General features: G+C 45.9%; 1 protein-coding gene across 21 annotated transcripts in view; it reads left to right on the top strand.

The window, feature by feature from the left end:
- Positions 1-20,126, top strand: part of ZFHX3 (zinc finger homeobox 3) — a 525,132-nt gene that overhangs the window by 170,323 nt on the left and 334,683 nt on the right. The gene's annotated exons all lie outside the window — the stretch shown is intronic.

Below are 20,126 nucleotides of genomic sequence, written 5' to 3'. Positions count from 1 at the left end.
TCATATCGAAGGGTGTATTATTTGCCATTATTTGTTTTTTAATTTAAGTTCTTCCAAATTCTAGCCTATAAACACCATACATAAGAGAGTTCTTTAACTAGAAATAAGGAAGCTTTCATTGTTAACTCAGAGGTTCATGACTTTAACCTTCCATTTCTCCAGAATTGGAAATTCTTAACAAAGTGACCCTTGGTTATTTGCAGCTGCCAAACAGTGGGAGTAGAGAGGGAGAAAAAATTTCTCCAAGGCTCTCAGAGCAGTGTATATTGGGCTCAGACAAAAATTGCAATGGTATGCATCAAGGTCAGAGGCATAGTACTCAAGAAAGAGATAGTTCAGAGTCAGTTATATCATACATTTTGTTTTCTTTTTGGATCTCTAGTTGATGGCAACCATAATATAATTTTCTGATCAGAGATTCCTCCTCTTTACTACATCCAAGGCTATACCTGAATGTTCCTGATAATACATTAAATGAGAAGGCATTAAAACACAAGTTCCTAACCAGAGGTCTATGGGCCCTAGTAATTCCATGAATAGGTTGGAGCCCCCTGAAAAAAATGTGAAATTTGGGGCATGCATTAACTTCTCTGCAGAGTCTATAACGTTTATCATTTTCTCACTCGAGCTACATTCCCCAGGAGCTTAAGAACCCATTGGATGTGAGTGTCTTGACTCAAAGAGGTCTTTCATGACTGAGTCAATAATCTCCTGGTCAAGCTTTATCATCACATGAACAAAGAAAATTCAAGTAATAAGGGCAGCTCGGGTGGCTCAGCGGTTTAGTGCCTGCCTTTGGCCCAGGGCATGATCCTGGAGACCTGGGATCAAGTCCCACGTCAGGTTTCCTGCATGGGGCCTGCTTCTCCCTCTGCCTGTGTCTCTGCCTCTCTCTCTCCCTCTGTCTCTCATGAATAAATAAATAAAAATATTTTTTAAAAAAGAAAATTCAAAAAAAAAGAAAAAAGAAAATTCAAGTAATAATAATAATGCTCTTGACACTGATGTGGGTGTTACCTAGTTGTATCTCTAGGGACAATGTGAGCTTAGTATCCTCCTACTCCAGCAACTTCCCCAGAAGTCAAGTTACCCATAATAATAATGCTCTTAGTATTGGCTGAGTGTTTATCATATGCCAGAGCATCGTTCTAAGGACATTATGCATATACATTTAATCTTTCTCCCAAAGGAACTATTATGATCCCCGTCTTATAGTTGAGAATGCTAAAATACAGAGAGGTAGGCAGCTTGCCCAAGGATACAAGGTGGGAAAAGTGGCAGAAGAAGACATAACCAGGGTCTGGCCTCAAAGTCCGTGGGCTTAACCAAGTGCTTTAACCACTATGCTCTAGAGCCTCTTGGCTGAGGGGTACTCCCAGCCAGGGTTTGCCCCTTTCAAAACAAAATGGAACTGAGAGTCAAAGGAAATGTGGCCACTAAAACATGAGTAAGAAAATAAAGCTTACTTGCTTCACCCCACTACCCATTCCCAGGATAGTAGCAATTCAGGGGAATATGAGCAAAATGCCAAGGTACTCGTCGGTGCTGGCGAGGGCTCCAGGGGCAGCAGGCAGGGTCATGGGGCCCAAGGGAACTGATTGGTCCTTAGCTTTCAGGATCTGTGGTCCCTCACATTCGAATAGTACTTTCCAGTTGGCAATTCACAAACCCTTCTCTCCTTTCTTTTAACATTCCCTGCCACCTGCAAGGAAGACAAGGGGTAGATTTTTAACAGACTAGGAAATGAAGGCCCCAAAAATTTGTACCTTCCTTAAGGCCATGGGACGAGGTTACAATAAAGTTGTGTCTAGGGCCTGAGTCTCTGGACCTTGGGTTCAGTTTTTTTTTCCACTGTTTTTGCTGCCTGGTCTTTCAGTGTCACTTGGTATTGGAAACTGAAACACCCCATCAGGCAAGAATTCCATGTACACCCAACTCCATGCAGCAGATTTTTTAAGTTTTTTTTTTTTTTTTTTTTAAGATTTTATAGCGGACACCTTTTTATTTGTGGGCACATTTTAGGCCCCAAACCGACACAAAGCACATTACTTCCCTCATCTCATTTAATCCTCAAAACAACCCAGTGAGGTGACTGTTATTTCCCCAGTTTCGCAGACAGGGAAACTGAGGCATGATAGCACAGCTAGTAAACTACAAACCTGGACTTCAGACCCAGCTATGTCCCATTCCCCACCGGTTGCTCTTCACCACCGGGCCATGCTACCGTCCAAGGAGACAGGAAAAAGCAGAGGAGGAGGAAATGAACAGCCTATTTTGTATGATGAGCAACGCTTTCTACCTTCTCTGAGGACGGCGCAAACGGAAATCTGTTTCAAGCACCAGCACATAAGGTTAAAATTAAAGAGGACAATTATGAGCGATTAGTCACTGGAGTGGGGCTCCATGGGCGTCTTCAAAAATAGGATCAGCTCTCACTCACTTGGACCTGGCACAGAGGAGCCGCCAGAGAAGCCTTTTCTAGGCTGGGATTCTGTGATTAAGTCTTTTAAAGGAGCCGGACTGCTGAAGCTCGTGGGAAACAATGGCCCCATTTCTCAGGGGCCATCGAGTCAGGCAGGTCCCAAGGATATGTCCTTGGCTCCCAGCGATCGTGAAATCAACACCAGAGGCGCTGGCGCTGGATCACTCCCCTCGGCAGAGCTCAGGAAGGGAGCAGCCACTCAGCCCTTTGTTCCGAAAGCCCAGGAAGCCGGGCGGCCAGTGGTTAGGGTTTCAGCACCTCTGAAGGCACCGGTTCGAACGGCCGCGCCTCCTCAATCTGAACTCACCCTGCGGTCCCCAGAGAGGCGGCCTGAATGGACGCGGGAGGCTGGGCAGGGCTTTGAAAGGCCGGGGGGACAAAGTGCTGGGAGCGAGACCCGGAGCTGGAGGCACGGGCGACAAGCGAGGCTTCCGCGCCAGCTGCCAGGCCGAAGGGGCCCCTCCGCCTCCGGGTGCCCCGGGAGGAAGGTGAGCGCCCGCCTGGGTCCGAGCTGCTGGCCCAGAAGGCCGCGCCCTTGATGTGCTGGGGGGGGGGGGGCGGTAAAACTCCCCTTTGTGGGCCCTTCCCTCAGCTTCCAGCATTATGTCTACTAAAGAGTGTTTTCATGTTGCACAAGAGGCCCAGCTCGACCAGGGCCACAAGCCAGAGAGGCCACAAGTCTCCCTCCAAAGGTGGCTCAGAGCCGCGGGCAGCACAGCTCAGGTATCTGGCTCCAGCCCGCAGGGAATCTGGACTTGTCCTCCAGCAGCAAAAAATATGTATCTCGAGGGTTCTCCCTGACAGAGCTATGGGTAGGAGGAAGCCAGAGCGTGGACTGACTTATGGCCACTATAGAAGGAAAGGCGAGAACTAGGGGAAGGAAAAAAAGACAACAAAACAGGTGGAGTAGAGTAGTGGAAGGGAGGGTTTTATGTGTGTGTGTGTGTTGGGGGGGGTTCTTTTCTTTCTTTTTTTTTTCCTGCAGCAGTGTCTCTTTTGGAGATCTAAAATCTGCAAGTGTTACGTCAAAGCTTTCTCCAAATGACTTGATGAGGGTTTTTTGTTGTTGGGTTGCTGCACTCCCGGGACTCATTGGGATGGCAGGATAAAAATTAATTAGAGGCTGTTTGGAGGGGGCTTTGCAAGACAGCCTGAGGCTACGCTTCAGTCTGGTTGTTAGAAGCAATATCATCACCGCCTCCTCGCCGAGCGAACAGACCTGCGCTGGGGCGGCCGGGGGGAGCCACGGAACGTTCAACACAGACATCAGAGCCAAGACTTCCTCCCAGAGAGATTACTTACCACAAACCAGTGGATCTACCTGCTGACAACCTCAGAAATATGTCTTGTTTCATTTTCAGATTTTTAAGAGGGGTTACACATGAAGCTTACAGAATCCTGATAAAACCGCTCCAGGAGGAGGACGTACCGCCTCTGAAAATGACATTCAGGCCAGGCAAAGCCACCAAGCAGACATAAGGAAGGCAAGAGCCTTTCCAGGTGTGGATTTGCCTCCTCTTCGGGGGTGGCACACTGAAAAGGGGACTTCTAGAAGTTAGCACGTTTCCACATGACCAAGGCTGACCAATGATTATTTCAAATTCAGGCCATTTACAGGGAAAATAACCCAAGCTGTCTTTGCTCTTCTGGTCTTTATGTTTCTCCCTCTGCTTCCTTTGCCCTGAAGTCCTCACACCACCTCTCCTCTCTTATCCACATGTAATCCTCCCCTACCTGAATGTACTGGGTCAATGAGCGACCTTGAAGTTTAAATAATCGGGAATTGGCTCCTCGAATCCAGATAAAATAGTTCAAAACACAATATTAGCCCTGACGTTTCAACAGCCACCAGTAGCTCTTCTGGCTCTATATTTCACCCTGGAAATGGAATGCAACGTGAGCAAATTCCTGGGTCCCCTTCTTAAGAGCATTTTCAACCATCATGAGAAGTCTTGCCCACTTCATATATGTAGTTTATCTCCAAGGCCAGCATAATAATGTTAGCTAGTTAGTCCTTAAAACATTTCCTGGGATGCAAACAAAATTCAGATCCCTCTTTTATGGATGGAAAAACTGAGTTTGTTTGTATTTCCCACGTCCAGAAAAAAAAAGAAAGAAAAAAGAAAGAAAGAAAGAAAGAAAGAAAGAAAGAAAGAAAGAAAGAAAGAAAAGAAAGAAAGACATCTATGTGTGAGCTCAAAGAAAATAGGGCAACTCCTAGGGCCCTTCCCGCTCCCTAAACTTAGCTGTGTCCGTTTTATTGCCTATAATTGCTTCCTTGCATCATATTGAGAGGTGGGGAGGTAGGGTAAACCAATGGGAACAATTGCCAAAAGAAAAACAGCAAGCTTTCCCCCAAACAGCTGTTTCCAAAATGAATTCACCATCTGCATAATCTGAAATGGCAGGGCCTCACAGCATTTTAGCCACTTGACACTTTCAAATGCGCCTTCTTTCGGGTGAGTCTTACTCTCCCAACCTCACAATCAAAGTTGATCATGGTGCTTGCTAACATCTTCAGAAGAAACGAAAAGACCTTCTAGCAAGGCTCACCATTGAATCCGAACACTTGGCTTACTTCAGAAGGGGTGCCAGAGAATGGTGAGCCAAACTAACAGCACTTCCATGCCCCGATGGCATGTTCTTACACATTACCGGGAAGACAAGAACCAGTCCCCGGGCACGGAGACAATAGTAACTGGTTACCGAGCTCAGGGGGGAGCCTGAGAAAACCCCTTGCCCGTTTGCTCCCTGCCAGAGGGAGGCAAAAGGAGATGGGTGAGGGCTGCATTCAGAAACTAGGTACCTACTAAAGTGAGGGTCAGGGGGTACGACTACATAAAGCCAAATCCTCTCCACTAAGTGCTTTCAAAACTAACCAGTCTGCCTGAAAATCAATCTGCCGCTTTATAAGCAGCCAGCATATTTAGAACCATGGAAATTAAAGATGGAAAAGACCTATTAAGTCTTCTAGAGCATTCCCTAGGGCCCAGTGCAGACTCATTCCCTGAGGTATATTTGTTAGCGCTATGTCAGGCCTAATTTCAAGTGTCTCAAGCAATGAACATGAAGGAGGCAGAGACAGAGGTGTCTGCCCACCGCAGTGAACAATGATCATGTGATTAGAGTTCTCCCAGCTGCTCGCTGGCCTTTGGCATGCCCGGAAAGGGTTTGGATTCCCCAGGGCTTGGCCCAGAAGAAAGCAGCAGCTTCTAGAAAGTAGAGACATAGAGAACATCTCTCTACCTCTTTGTGTTTAAGCAGAGTAACACGGTGTCTTTCGGAAGCATCCAGGCACCAGCCTCTCTGTAAATAAATTGCCACAAAGGAAGAACAGAGAATCCAGGTGTACTAGAACTCATTTTTTTTTTTAATAAAATAAATCCTACCCTTAAGGAATCCAACCTTCCCTCTCACGGGTTTTATTCTGGGTTGGTCAGCAGTCAACTAAATCACCTTTCCAACTGGTGACAGAATGGAGGAAGTACTTTCAGAGATGCCAGGACTTTATTCTAGAACATTTAGGACCAAGTGAAATGAAAATAAGAGCAGGTGGCTTCACAATAGTACAGTCAAGGGTTTTCTGAGAAAACCATTTCTCTCTTTGTCTCTGTTCCCAGCTAGAGAGGAAGCAAGTGAAATTCACAGTTTCAGGTGGGAGCGTCTTCAAATGGCTGGAAACAGAAGCCAAAGCTAATAGAATCCAGAGAACAAAGGGATCAAAACCAAATACAAACAATGTTCTTTTTATCTCTCAGTTTTGAAATGATGGAGAAAGTCCCTTTAGATATTCTAAATATTAAAAATTCGAAATCTGGGCATTGTCAGGTCCACCTCTGCTCTACGACATGAGTGAAATGAACAGTGAGTCATTCACTGGCCCCGGGCAGAAACCCTGCGACAGTTCTCCTCTACCCAAAGATCGGAAAATTGTGACCGCTTCACATTTCTGGGAATAGGATCATCCAAAGAGACTCTCCTGCTCCATTTCTGCTCTAAAGAAAGAACTCCATTTTCTTTGCCGGATACTTGAAGCAAAACTGAACTTTTACAAGCCTGGAGTTTGACTCACAGGCCCATTCACTCCTGGAGCGCCGCCCCCCACACCCCCACACACACCCTTCCCCCTACAGCCCTCTTCGTCTAAAACATTATCTCATCTCAGCATTGCAGCTTTTTTAAGTTCAATGTCAATAGCTAGTTAGGAGAGGGCAGGCGGGTCAGGGCTTAGGACTCCGAACCGTCCTTGACGTTTCTCTCTAGACTGATGTGCTGTTTGCATCAGCCCAAAAAAAAAAAAAAAAAAAATCCCCTCTTAACTATCTGAGAAAAGATCAGAACAGGAAAATGTCAGTTTGAGAGCTAAAAGAATTCTGATAAGAATGAACTGGAAACGAGAGAAAGAATGGAAGAAATGCTGTCACTCTAAGAAGTCTTTAATTTAATGTTTTTAGACAAATATGTTCCCCGCTGAGTGTGTACGTGTGTGTGTGTGTGTGTGTGTTTCTCACACACAAGTCTTCCATCCCTCCACCGCTTTTCCAAATGCTCTTCTTGAGAGAAAGGGCTGTCTATTTTGACTTGATTTGATTTGATTTTTACGGTCTTTCCACAACCTTTCAAAGCTCTGGAAGGGTCAACCTCTCTGGCCTGAAAGCTGTGAGCACATTCACTCCCACAGAATTTCTTCTAAGCCCTGGGACAGTTTCCACTTTCAGAAGTATCCATACATATTTTTAGAGTTAGAGAGATAATTTAAATTCTCAAGCTTAATTGAACCGACAGAGTGCCGAGCGGAGCGCTACAGATGGAAACACTTTCCTGGTGTGACGACCTCTGAGTTCAAATTTAATACCTACATAATAAAGGCTTGAAGATAATATAATGGGCATTGTTTCTCTTGCCCCCCCCCTTATTATTAGAGGAAATGGCGGGGTGTTTTTAAATACAGGCTACACGAAACATCAAGAAGTGACCCCCATTAAAAGAGATATTTTTCATGAAGAAAAGGCCGAGTCTTTGATGAATAAAACACTCAGTAGGAGTTAAGTGTTCTTCTGAATGAGAAAAGAAAAAAGTTTTCTGGAAACCAAGGAGCTGCCTGGTTTACCAACAAAGTGTTTATTGAGTACCTCACTCTGCACCTGGCATTCTCCTGGACATTTTGTAGCATCGCAGCTAATCCCATAATAATCCTAAGAGGTGGATATTACTACCCGCACTTTCCTGTTGAGGAGAAAGAGACGAAGTAAGAGTGGGTTTGCCCAGGGTCACACAGAAACGGTGTGAAAGACTCCGGGTGCCAACCTCTAAGTACGGGACATCTCCCGTAACTACTGCGCTTGTTTGTGTTTTTTATTCATTTTGTCAGGACGCCTTACACGTCCTGTATTCAGCTATTTGTAATAAGTTACAAACGTTCTTTAGAGCAATTTTTTCAAATTTAACTGGGCGTTCTGTACTTTTATTTGCTAAATCTGGCACCCCTAACATCTGGGTCTCATGATCCCAAATCCAGAGGTTTCCCCCTTCTTTCACACAAAAGGAATGTTTGGTTGGTTGTTTTGTTTTGTTTTTTTTTTTTCCTGGACATTTCATGAAACAAGCAATATTTACAATAGGTTTGGTGTATAGTAGTTAAGAGTGTGGACTCTTGAGTCAGTCAATTAGTTCCAAATTCTCACTCTGCCACTTGCAAGCAGTGGGACTTTGGCAAGCTTCTCAACCTCCCTGAGCCTTGGGTTGCCTATGGGTAAAATGAGATCAAGAGTAGTGCCAACCTCATAAGGTTGTGTGGAGAGTTTTCTTTCTTAAAATTTTTATTTATTCATTTGAGAGAGAGAGAGAGAGAGAGAGAGAGAGCGCGCGCTTGAGACAACACAAGCGATGGAGAGGGAGAAGCAGGCTGCCCGTTGAGCGGGGAGTTTTTATGCGAGGTTCAATCCCAGGACCCTGGGATCATGACCTGAGCCAAAGGCAGATGCTTAACCGACTGAACCACCCAGACACCTCAGGTTGTGTGGAGATTTAAAAAGAGAATGTGTGTAATAAAATAATTAACTCGGTTCTTGGCACATGGTAGGCATTCAAGAAATATTAGCTCTCACCTATGCCCTCAAAGTCATTCTACGATGGCCCTTCCAAAGCAGAGCTCTGTTCATCCCCTTGCTTTAAGACACTCCTTCATATAGACAGTACGGATTCCTCAGCCTTATAATATTTCACGTGTACTGGCTCCACCAAACTTCCCGGTCCTATTTCCAGCTTCTACACATAGGAGATAGTGTTTGTCAGGATAACTTGTTGAATATAACTCTGAATTTAATTAAGGAAACAACTACATTTTCAGGTTTAAGTGTGAATTCTTCTCCCAAATGAGATTCAACGAGTCCTTGGGCCTCCTTGTCCGCATAGGTGGCTATCAGTTTTGAATTCAAGATGCCAGAGAGCCTAGGATACTCTGAGCAAGAACGCCACACTGGAGGGGCCAGAACGCTAGAGAAAGTGCCTGTAGGAAGACTTTTGTCAGGCAGAGACTCCAGGTTTTGCTCTCCAGCACCCTGGGGCTCACCACCAGCCCCTCCCTCTGACCAAGCCCATTTGAGATGATTCCCTACTTGAGTCACATCGCCTCCTGGCTTAGAAGCAACCAGGCCATAAACACCAAGGAGGAATTTTACTGGCCCATCCCCAGCTTGCCCTTTTATTGTCTGGCATTTCCTGTACCTTCTCTCGAAATTGACAAAAGTATCTTCTACAAAACCCGCGTTTGGTTTTCCGGGCTCAGATTTACGTTATCCGTGAAGGCTTCCTACATAGCTGCATCCTCTCCTTTCACGCTTGCCGGCTTGGCTCCGGGGTTCCCCCTGTAAGGCTGAGACAGGCGGGGTCAGCCGCTGTGTGGCCACTTCCATCGCTGACCCGGGAGACACTGAGAAACCCCCAGTCCCTGCTGGCACCGCCGTCCACATGGCGTCCCATGCCCAGGACCGGAGGGCAGGGGATCAGGTGGGAGGTGAAGTCAGAGAGGAGGGTGGAAAACAACCCGAAGGAGCCGGCCTTCCCCTGCGAGAGAAAAGAAGCAGTAGGCCAAAGGCTTGCCTTAGTGAACACCAAGGATACAAAACAGGCCTCTTTATAGACACATGACCTGCATCCCCGAGGCCCTGCTCTTTACGGATTCATGCACTGGCATAAGTTCTAAATTGCTGCCAGTTTCACAACTGTTTTTAATTTAAAGGCCTTCAGGCCATGATATTCCAGGGCAGGGAGAGCTTTTTCGGCAGGCAGAGCAGAAGAACGAGATCAGAGCGCCCCCACGGTTTGCGACAGCCCACTTCGCCTCCTCCAGCCTCGGAAATCCTAGTTAATTTCTCTCCGTTTCCAGAACGTACTTCCATTTGGAGATAAGCACACATGCTGGAAACCATTCAGCGGAGGCTCACGGGGGCAGAGCAGTCAAGCGTAGCAGCTATAAACATAACTTCCTTTAAGGAAAAAAAAATAAAATAAAATAAAAAGGACGTCTCAGAGTCTTCCAGAACTTAAGACAGTGTGTGACGTCTGAACTGTAACATCAACCATCTCTGGAGGCTGATGGAAAGAGATGGGCTCAGTGACACCCCCGGACAAGGAGTTCACTCAGGCAGGGAATGCTTGACAAATCCCTTCAGGGAGGAAAAAACAAAGGAACACTCACCTCACTTTACAGTAACCCAGTTGCGAAAGAATGGGAGAGTGAGCCAGGATAATTATACAGGCATTTTATTATCCACTGCTGCCTTTTAAAAGGCAAAGTATGAACTTCTAAATGCTCTTTTGGGATCTTCTCCACTTTTCGTCTTCCCAGTTTCAAGGAACAGGCCAGAAGAATCCGGACCTTGTCCAGCCTGTTCTGGACCTTTGTGCCATTTAGAAAAGGCTACTCCCTCTGCAGGGACAATGAGAAAAGAATGCCCCAGTTGATAGACAAAAGCCCATGGGCTGCATGTTTGAGTGACCAACTTCTCCGGTGTATGAAGAAAAAGTTCCATCTCCCTCCAGGTGGACATCCCTCTGTGACAGGGCACATGGCACGGCAGCTTGGCAGATAGAATGTCGGCTGATTTCAGCCTGCAGTTGCCCCTCAGAGGGGCACCCTGATGAAATCCACGCAACACCCAACCACGCAAATGGGAATTATACCCCCAGCACACTTCCGTCATTTATTGACATCACCTAGATGATCGTCTCCCTCCTCCCAATCATCAAAGCCTGTTTATCCCACAACATTTTTTGCCCAGTTCCCTCTGAGTGATGACTGCATATTCACAGCCAATGGCACAAAAGGAAAGAAATGAAAATTGGCTTAGAAGGGCAAAATTTAACTCCAAGACCATTCGTAGATAACGGAGGCAGCGGTATTGTTAAAGAGCCCTCACGCAGGTGCCCCCTATCCATCATACACAGACGTGCACTGCCACTTATCAGAGCACGGTGGTTTGGGGAGATGGTCACACTCCCACAGGCAGAGCTGACAAACAGAAGTTCACAAGGCTCTGGAAACTGGGACCTTGCTTTAAATCCTGCCTTCTACAAATTGTTCTAGACATTCCCAAAGGAATTTCTCCTACTCAAGAAGAACACCATATAGAAAGAAGCACAGTGACATGGACCACATAATACAGCTGGAGAGACCAGGATGGCAGAGCAAAGCTCTGGCTCTCCCTGGGAACACCAGCATTGGCACACCAGAAAGGGTAGGCAAGGTAGATGGGCATGGAAAGCTTCCTGGCAACAGTTACCAGCCCCCAGCCCCCCTGTGCAGGTGGGCTTCATGCCCACTCTTGTCTCCTATGTCCTTCCTTCAGCATCTGTGACCTCAGGACCCCTGCTGGCAGGCAGGGCACTCAGCCCAGGTGTTCCATATCCTTCTAGTGAGTCTAGACCAGACTTGAGAGCAAAAGCAAAAAAGAAGAAGAAGAAATAAGAATGAAATAATAGGATCCCTTGTGAATGGATCTAAGTCCTGAATCTCTTCCCAACATGCCTTTAAATTTTCCCTACAAATATTTGGATCTGTGCAGAGCAAGTCTGATTTCGTAGAGAAACTTGCTCTCTCGATGACCCCTGGGTCCAAGAGTTGGCTGGAAACAGAAATGACTGGCCAAAGCCTGGATGGATTCAGCTGGGCTCAGTCCCTGAAGGCTTTGTTCTTCAATCTGTTTATACAGTTTCCCGTAGGAGTCTGTAATTTTAATCAGTAAATATCTCCCTTGATTTATCACCTTCTATTGACATAGTGGTAATTCAAGCAGTGGAACTAAAGCTGGGCCTGCTGTGTGTTTTTTCCCCTCATTGTGCCCAGGCCTCTGTTTGATTTTTCTCAGTCCTCTTAGGTAATTGGTCCGCCTCTAACACTCTCTGTATGACCGGCTGTGGTCAGGGGTCAGTGGGCTCCCCCTTCCGAAGAGCAGGATGTTCTAACCAATCACGATACAGCCCCATCTTGAGTTTGCTAAAACCAGAGCAGACAAACCACAGACTGATAGGACCCAGTGGATTTCATTTTAAAAGTAGAAATCCAAGATGCTTATAAAGAACTGTTATTCTCTCTAGCTCCAGAGACAGTTTGGAGACTTACTCTACTGATTTAGTATCTCTGAGTTGAGCAGAGAGATCCTCCTTCCTAAACGTTTTGGAGCTGCCAGTTTCCACATGAGCAGATTGATCCCTCTGTAAACATGCCATTGGGTAAGGCCTGGTACTCGTTCTGCTGTTTATTCAAGTGTTTATTTATTTAGCATTGGTACCGATGGAGTGGTAAAATTCACTGGGCACCCATATCCTGATCTCAGTATCACACTTAATCAAAAATGATCTCCTTGATGGCCAAGGTAAAGAAATGAGGACTTGATTTTTAATCAAGTCCTTGAATCAGGTAGATTCAAAGCTGGCTTGATATGCTCCAAGGTTCTGTGCTAAGCTGCTTGTGTTTGGAGGTGGCCTAGAACCACAAAGAAGGTCTCAATGTTGGAGAACAGGGTCTAGATTTCCAGAATATTTCCATGAACTGAATTGATGGGCTGAAATTTGAAAGATACAATCGATGTAAAGTTTTGAACTTTGGTTCCAAAAACTAAATGCCAGGGCACCAAACAAGGGCAATCTGTTTAAGCATAAGTTTTGTGAGACTGTGTTAGTAGTTTTGAGGTCCACAAGCTCAGTATATTTACTGTATGTCCCTCGGCTGCCAAAAGTACCAATAAAATCAGACTGTGTTGGTATGAGAATGGTTCCCTTTAATCATTTCATTAGACTTGACTTTCATTGAAGTTTTTCATCTTTTTATTTCCTATAATAACTAGAACATTGCCTCATATCACAGAAGCTTATTTAAGTATCATATGGATGGACGGATGAATGGATGGATGGAGGACGGACAGGTAACAAGGGAAGAAAGAGATCCATTGGTCAACACCTATCTTAAAATTGTGTCCAGTTTTCAATGCCATGTTAAAGGATGGACATGAATAAAGTATAATGTGTCAAAAGAAGAAATGTCCAGATAGTGAAGAGTTTGAGAATCATGACATAGGTGAAAGAATTAAGAAAGCTGGTACATTTAATCTGAAATAGGAGAAGGCAAAGGGATCTTTGGGTGAAAGAACACTGGGAAAGGGAGAGAAAAATTATCCAGATTTAGAATTTTGAAAGCTGATGTGTAGGAGAGGGATCAAAATAATATCCATTGCCTCAGAGAACAAAGCTAGAAGCACATGGTAGAAGCTATAGAGAAACAGTAGATCTCAGCTTAGCACAAGGAAGAAATCTTTACCAGTTAGAAGGGTTTTTGGTACCTACGGGGAAATGGTCTGATTCTACTGATGGGTCTTTCTCTTTCTCACTTACAGTATCATACACAGCCCCTGCCTGGAGCAGCTCCTCCACTAAGATGCCTTTACAACTAATTGTCAATAGTCCTTTCTCAATGCTTTATTTAATAGTGCTTTGTGTTAAATTTAGTTTATATGTCTGTCTCCTTCACTAAGTTATAAATTCCTTGAGAACAAGGCTGTTGCCTTTCATATTCTTTATACGTAATAGACACTCAATCAACATTTACTTCATTTGTCGAATTAAATAGGACTTGGCAGCCTCTTTGATTCAAGACTAATACCAAAAAATTCGTTTGGTTTAGTCTGAGATCTGTGGAAGCACAGACTCTGGAATGGTAATATAGCAATGTTGGCTCTCCTCCAAGGTTCTGTGTATTTGGGGGAAGTGATCATCTGTGAATCTACTTTTCCCATCTTTAAAGTAGGGAGACCTGTAAATTCTAGAAAATTCATTGCAGTAAAACCCATTTATCTACTTCCCATCCAAACCTATATAAACCAGTGAAGTCTTTTACATATAATGGAAGAGATCTTTATTTTCTTCTTCTCTTAAAGCAGTTAATAGCTCTTCAGTCTTTTCCTAATAACTCAAATCACTGAATGGTTTAGTCTGGAAGGATATGCAGATTTCACCTTCAGATCGTATTAAAGGAACAGAGTGCCTCAAATGTGCTGATAGACTTGCTTTCACGACTGAGTCACAGTGATGGTACAGATGGAGGTGGGGCCAAGGATGAAATGATGAAGGCAGCTATCCTTATGCTTATTCTCTTAGATGAAAAGAAAAGCTCTGATGCAAGCCCTGGGCTATTTCTCATGATTACATCATTGCCTTCATATTGTATTAGATTCCAGGGTGGGGCTGGACCAGCACTTCAATGAGAAGACCTTTCTTGAAGCTTAGCACTTATCAATCCTACAGTCCATCACACTGCCACATTCTTTCCCAAAGGTGGCAGCATTCTGGTGAATGGGAAAGTAAAATGATTTCCAGAGAAGTAATTAGCAAAGTGCACAGAAGCTTAAGGAGGGAAAAAAAAAAGGACAGGCTATCAATCAATAAATAATAAAAAATTCAGTCGAGGGCATTTTCCATCCTGGTGTTCTTGATTATGAGAGAGAGAGAGGGAGAGAGAGAGAGAGAGATTCATGAGGACAGGTCAGGTTACCTCTTCTCAGCTCATACTAAGCTCAGCTTCCATATATACAGTGTATACACAGAGTGAGTGGCGATAAAGATAAAAGATGGGAACTATAATTTCACCTCTACCTGGTTTCCTACCATCCTTCTGGGCTTTCAGGTGGGGCTGCAAGATCCCTGATCATAGATGTTTGTGAAGTAATTGCATAGACATTGATCTCTTAATGGCAGAAAATGAGTTAATTCATCCCAAACCCTTCTAACTTGGCAGATAAGGAGTTATTAGTCATCAAACTCACTCTGCGCATTATATATTCTATTATTTATCATTTACATATAAATGAAAGCATGAGCCTTTCACAGAAGAAACTGGCTTACAAGTAAGAGAAAAAGAGTAGAGCGATAGAGGAAGGATGGAGCAGCCCCTGGATGATTCAGAGAATTTCCAACTCCAAGAGACCAGAGTCAATAGTGGCAAGAGGAGGAGAGAATAAATAAATATAGGATTTGGAGAGGAGAGGGTGGCCCAGGAAAAACATGATGGGTTGGGAGGAGTGGTTCTGGTATTAAAAGAGGAAAGGAGAGGAGCTCGACTGATTCATTTATGCATTTATTCCGCAGATGTTTCTCGTGCTTGATAAGAATATGTAGTCATAACCCTGCCCTCAGGTAAACAAATCACATGTAATTGCCAGCTGGAAAAAGTGCTAGGAAGGAAACAAATAGAATGTTCCAGTACAAAATCACGGGATTGGGGGAGAAGGAGTAGGACCCTATTTAAATAGACTGATCAGAGATCTCTAAGGAGTTTGCATTTCAAGTCAGGTCTGAAGGATAAGAAAGCACCAGCCACACAGAGAGAAAAAGGTGAGTACCAGAGGCTTTTGTGAAGGGAAGTCCTTGGCAAATTCAAGGAAGCAAACTGTGAATGGCATTTCCATTTATTGAGTGCCTATCGAGGACAGACCCTGGTCCAGGTGCTTCATGTGTGTGAAAGCCTCTATTTCTCTCAGTCCTTTACATAGGTGTTGTTGCAACTCCCGCTGTACCAGTGAGGAAGATGGGGGGCTAGTGTTTCTGCAGTAGAGGGCCGAGAGGGATGGCTCAATAGCAAGTGGGAGAAGTAGACAGGGATCTGCAGTTTCCAGCAGAGACGCGCAATTCCTCTGATTTGGGTTTTTAAACCGCCCCTCTGGCCTCTCATCGATGAGTAGACAGAAAGAGGCAAGACAGGACCTGGAGGGACCACTTGGAAGGTGTTTCAGTCTCCAGGCAAGACTAGAGGTGGCTGGGCCAGGAGGGTGGCAGAGGAGATGGCGGGAAGTGGTGCATTCGAGGCATGTTTTGGCCGCATTGAGATTTGAGAGGCAGCCAAGCAATGAGGACACAGAAAGAAAACACATGGACTCAAACCTAATCCCAGCTGCCTTCTACTATGAAAGACAGGGAGGGAACCAAGAGAGTGTTGAGAAATAGACTCCTTGAAATTGGAAGACTTTCAGGCCCCGGACCAGGATCCTGCCGCGCTGTCAGTATAAAACTTAAATACCCATCGCCTGCATGTTGCGGTTTGGCTGCCCTAATTTCTCTCATGTTTTTTTGTTAAATGGATAACACACACACATACGCACACACGTCCCTCCTGATCCACTAAGCATTGAGAAAGAGTCAACAAGAAAGGTTTCCTTCTGGAACCAGAGAAGTCTCCACGCAGAGAAGTGAGACCAGCTATTCAGAAACTGCAGTTAGAAAAAAAAAAAAAAAAAAACGGAAAAACAAAAGAGACCAAGAAGACTAAACCGCGTAGACAGCTCACCTGGGGAAAACAGGTCTCGCTAACCTCAAGCCAATCATTAACCCTGTCCAAGGCCATCGGGACACTCACTCGCTCGGGAATTTTAGGAGCCTGGAAACTAAGAGCAAAGTTTATTTTCAGAACAAGGCCTGAAGAAGGAAGCAAAGGATAAACAGAGACCAAATGTTTTAATGATTTGAAATGGTTTCCACCCAAACACCGTTCCCCAAATCTTAAAAGAACAGAGGTCGGGGAGGACCGCTGGGGAGCACTGTCCGTCAGCTCTGTGCCGGGCAGCCTGCAGGGGCCCCATGCTCTCCCTGCCACAACACTTCTTCACTGGCAATGGCTGGGGGTACCTGGAGGCCAGTTTGTGACTTGGCCAGGGCCGGGCATTGAAGCCTGGTGAGTTTTCCGGGCGGCCATCTGGAACCGTCCTGGCTGCAGAACGGTAGCCACAGTCGGCTCTCCAGGGACCGCCTCTGACTTTCATGCGATACAGTTCTTCATCTGGGTTTTATAGAGAACAGGGGTCTTGACCCCGGAATGGGAGAGAGCACAGCCTTGTTAGCACCCTGTCCGGGGAGAACTGGAAGGATGAATGTGGGGAGGAGGGGGCCCCGGGCAGGCCGAGGCGCGCAGGCCCTCCAGCCGGCCCTCGGCTCCCGCGGGCTCCCAAAGCGCGTGGCTCCGGACCAGGAACCCACTCTGGGCACCTCGGGGAGGGCGGGCGCAGAGGACAAAGGTGTCGGGAAAAATAACTGCTAATATGATCAAATGTGAGTGGATACGACAGGCCGCAGCCCATCGAAGATCTCAGGAAACACAGCTCGGAAAAAGTACAAAAGTCCTTCAGTGTGAGGTAATGAGGCGCGTCTAATTATATTTAAGAAAGAAACAGCAAGAAATGCTTTCAAAGCCTTCCCCCTCTTTCTTCCCCCCGCGAACCAGTCCAAATCCCAAACGGAGGGACACCGTCATTTCAGAGAAAGTGAGGAATTTCTGAGAGCATCACGGGAAACAAGGTTGTGATTTTCCCAGAACTGAGAAAAACTATCACACAAACCTTCCCCTGGCCCTCCTCTCCCCTCCCCCAAAAAGCTCCCATCAGGAACCAGCAGGGGGAGGAAGAAAAAAAAAAAAAAAAACACACAGGCGGCCCCACCATGAGAAATCAAGGCAGTTGAAATGACATTTGACACCGCCAGGCCACAGCTGAAGAACAAGGGAAAAGTTTTAGGGTGACTGTCACTGACCCATAGTCTCTCACTCCTAACCTTGCTTTCCAACATATGTTTCTCATTTCCTTGCTTATAGCTGGTCCAAGCTAATGATATGTGTTTTGGCCGGGATCCCGTGCTTGGCATACAGCCGGTCTTGTTCTCATTGTCCGGGCTACTTACAGAAACCTCTTTCTCTGTCTCTTTCTCTCTCTCAAAAAACCGGCTTGAAAGAACAGTAAATATGCAAAACAGCCCCGCGCTCTATACAGCTACCATCTTGAACATGGCCCCCTCTACCCTAACACACCCCACAATAAAGGCCTGAAGAGACTGCCCACGGGTGAGGGGTACGTTCAACACAAAAGCAGTGGAAATTCAAACAAATTGGCCCATTAGAGTCTCACACGGCTATAAATACAGCTCGGCGCGGGCTATTTTGAGGCATGGTGGCATGGGAAAGTTCTGCCTGGAATCTTGAGTTTGTCAGAGGAGACGGATCTCTCCCAAGACATGGGAAGAAGACGAAGCACGCAGCAGACAGGGAGGAAGGAGGGCATCGGATCTGGTCAGCTCCAGGGCAAGGTTAGCATCAGATGAGGAGACTTGGCCAGGCCTCCCCGCCTCCCCCGGCCCGTTCTCCAGCGCCACTGGCCTTGCCATTGGAGGTTTGGGCTCTGGTGTCACTCAGAGTGTCCATAACCTCTAAAAAAGCTGAACATGCCCTTTTGCTCCTCAGAGGTCAATGGACCATTTCACTCTTCCTGAAAGACCGGGCAGGCGAGAGGAGGAGGGGTGGGAACGAGAGCAGCCTAGCTAGTCTGGGCAGGCCCCAGGCTGCAACCAGCATCTCTGGCTGACCACAAGGGAATCCTGGGGACGCCATTTTTTTGCTGGTCAGACCCCAAAGTGTGGCACCCGGTACATTTATACTATGAAATTAGAGCAGACGTGTGGATTTTAGGACATTGGGACCCTTACTGAGCCTTAGCAAAATATGCAGGCAGAGAATGCATATGCAAATATGGAGAGCTGCTTCACATTTCCCCTCGGGTGTGTCAACAGATGGCAATTAACTGCTAGCAGTTAGGAATGAGTAAACACAGAAAACACGGATATTTCTGCATTGTGTACCTGCCCGCTTTGGGGGAACACAGATTCCTCGGATCCCTCGCCGTGCAGTCCCTCTGCTGGGTCTGCTGTACTGTCCTTATTTTTAGTGGACCCGGTATCTGTTTCTGTTCAGAAAGCATACCCAGGATGACTTTGGATTTTTTCACTTATTTAATAAGACTGAGCACCTGCTGTATACCAAGCACTGTCCGAGGCATGCGGTCGCACAGCCTGGGGGATGCATTTGATCTGTCCCCGACCCTAGTGCAGTTTTCTTAACTGCACATCCCACTTTGCCCAGGACAGCTCAGTTTATCTCTGTTGTCCCCTCTGTTGTGTAATTATTAATAGCGCTTCTTTTCATTCTCCAAGTGTCCCAGTTTGGATGATAAATCATATGGTTACTCGATCTACAGTCCCTTTTTTAAAAGTGCTTTTTTTGGTATGAAATCTAATACACAGAGAGAAAAGTGCAAAAATATAGCATCCTCTATTTCTGAGGCTCTTTGTAACTTGCAAAAGTCAAGAGAGGGTTCCCAAATTATCAAGACAATGGCTTCAGCAGATTAAATTTTAATTAGTTCAAGAACAGGCTCCACTACATTCTGGGCTTGAGTCCTCACCACAGGCTGAAGTTGGTTCTGCCCTCCCAGACATTGCCTGCTCTGGATTTTCCTTGTGGCATCTGAAACCTCACAGGGACTGCCACCACGCACGGGGACAGCTGGGGCATGCGAGGGCACTTGTCCCTGTACAGGCTAGAAAGGAAGAGCCATTCGGGTTACCATGACAACACTCTTTCCTGAAAATCTCTGACTGACACTTCCTGGGGAGACAGGAAGTAAGGACAGGAAGACACCGAGGTCACTCTCTTCCCATGTCCAGTGCTCCCACCTCCCGGACTTGTCTGATATATGACCTCTTCTAGCTGAGTCTTCTCCTGTTCCCATCAGCAAAGCTGTCCTGGGGGCGAAGGCAGCCCACTGCTTCTGTCCTTCCCTTCTTCACCACTAGCCGGTGGAACCTCCCACGTAGCTCAGTAAGAAGCTCTATAGAAGTAACTAGATGCTCCAGAAAGCCACAGAGCTGATTCCAAAGTAAAAGATGAAAATTTGGGGGCACCTGGGTGGCTCAGTGGTTGAGCCTCTGCCTTTGGCTGGGATCGAGTCCCCACATTAGGCACCCCACAGGCAACCTGCTTCTCCCTCTGCCTGTGTCTCTGCCTCTCTCTCTCTGTCTCTCATGAATAAATAAAATCTTCAAAAATAAATATTTTTTGGACAATCTGCACTTTCATAATCCATGTGACGACATGTAATAATCATTCAACAAATGTTATTGGGTGCCCACTGTGTCAGGCCTTGTGCTAAAGATTGGATGTAGGGTATTGACCAAAATGGGCACGGTCTCTGCTATCATGGAGCTTACAGTATCTCGAGGGAGACAGACATTAAAGGGATAATCCCGCAATAAATGCATAACCACGGATTGTAGTAAG

This window comes from Canis lupus, chromosome 5 (genome assembly GCF_003254725.2).
Source record: "Canis lupus dingo isolate Sandy chromosome 5, ASM325472v2, whole genome shotgun sequence".
NCBI lineage: Eukaryota > Metazoa > Chordata > Mammalia > Carnivora > Canidae > Canis > Canis lupus.
This window is presented reverse-complemented; position numbering and strand designations above follow the sequence as displayed.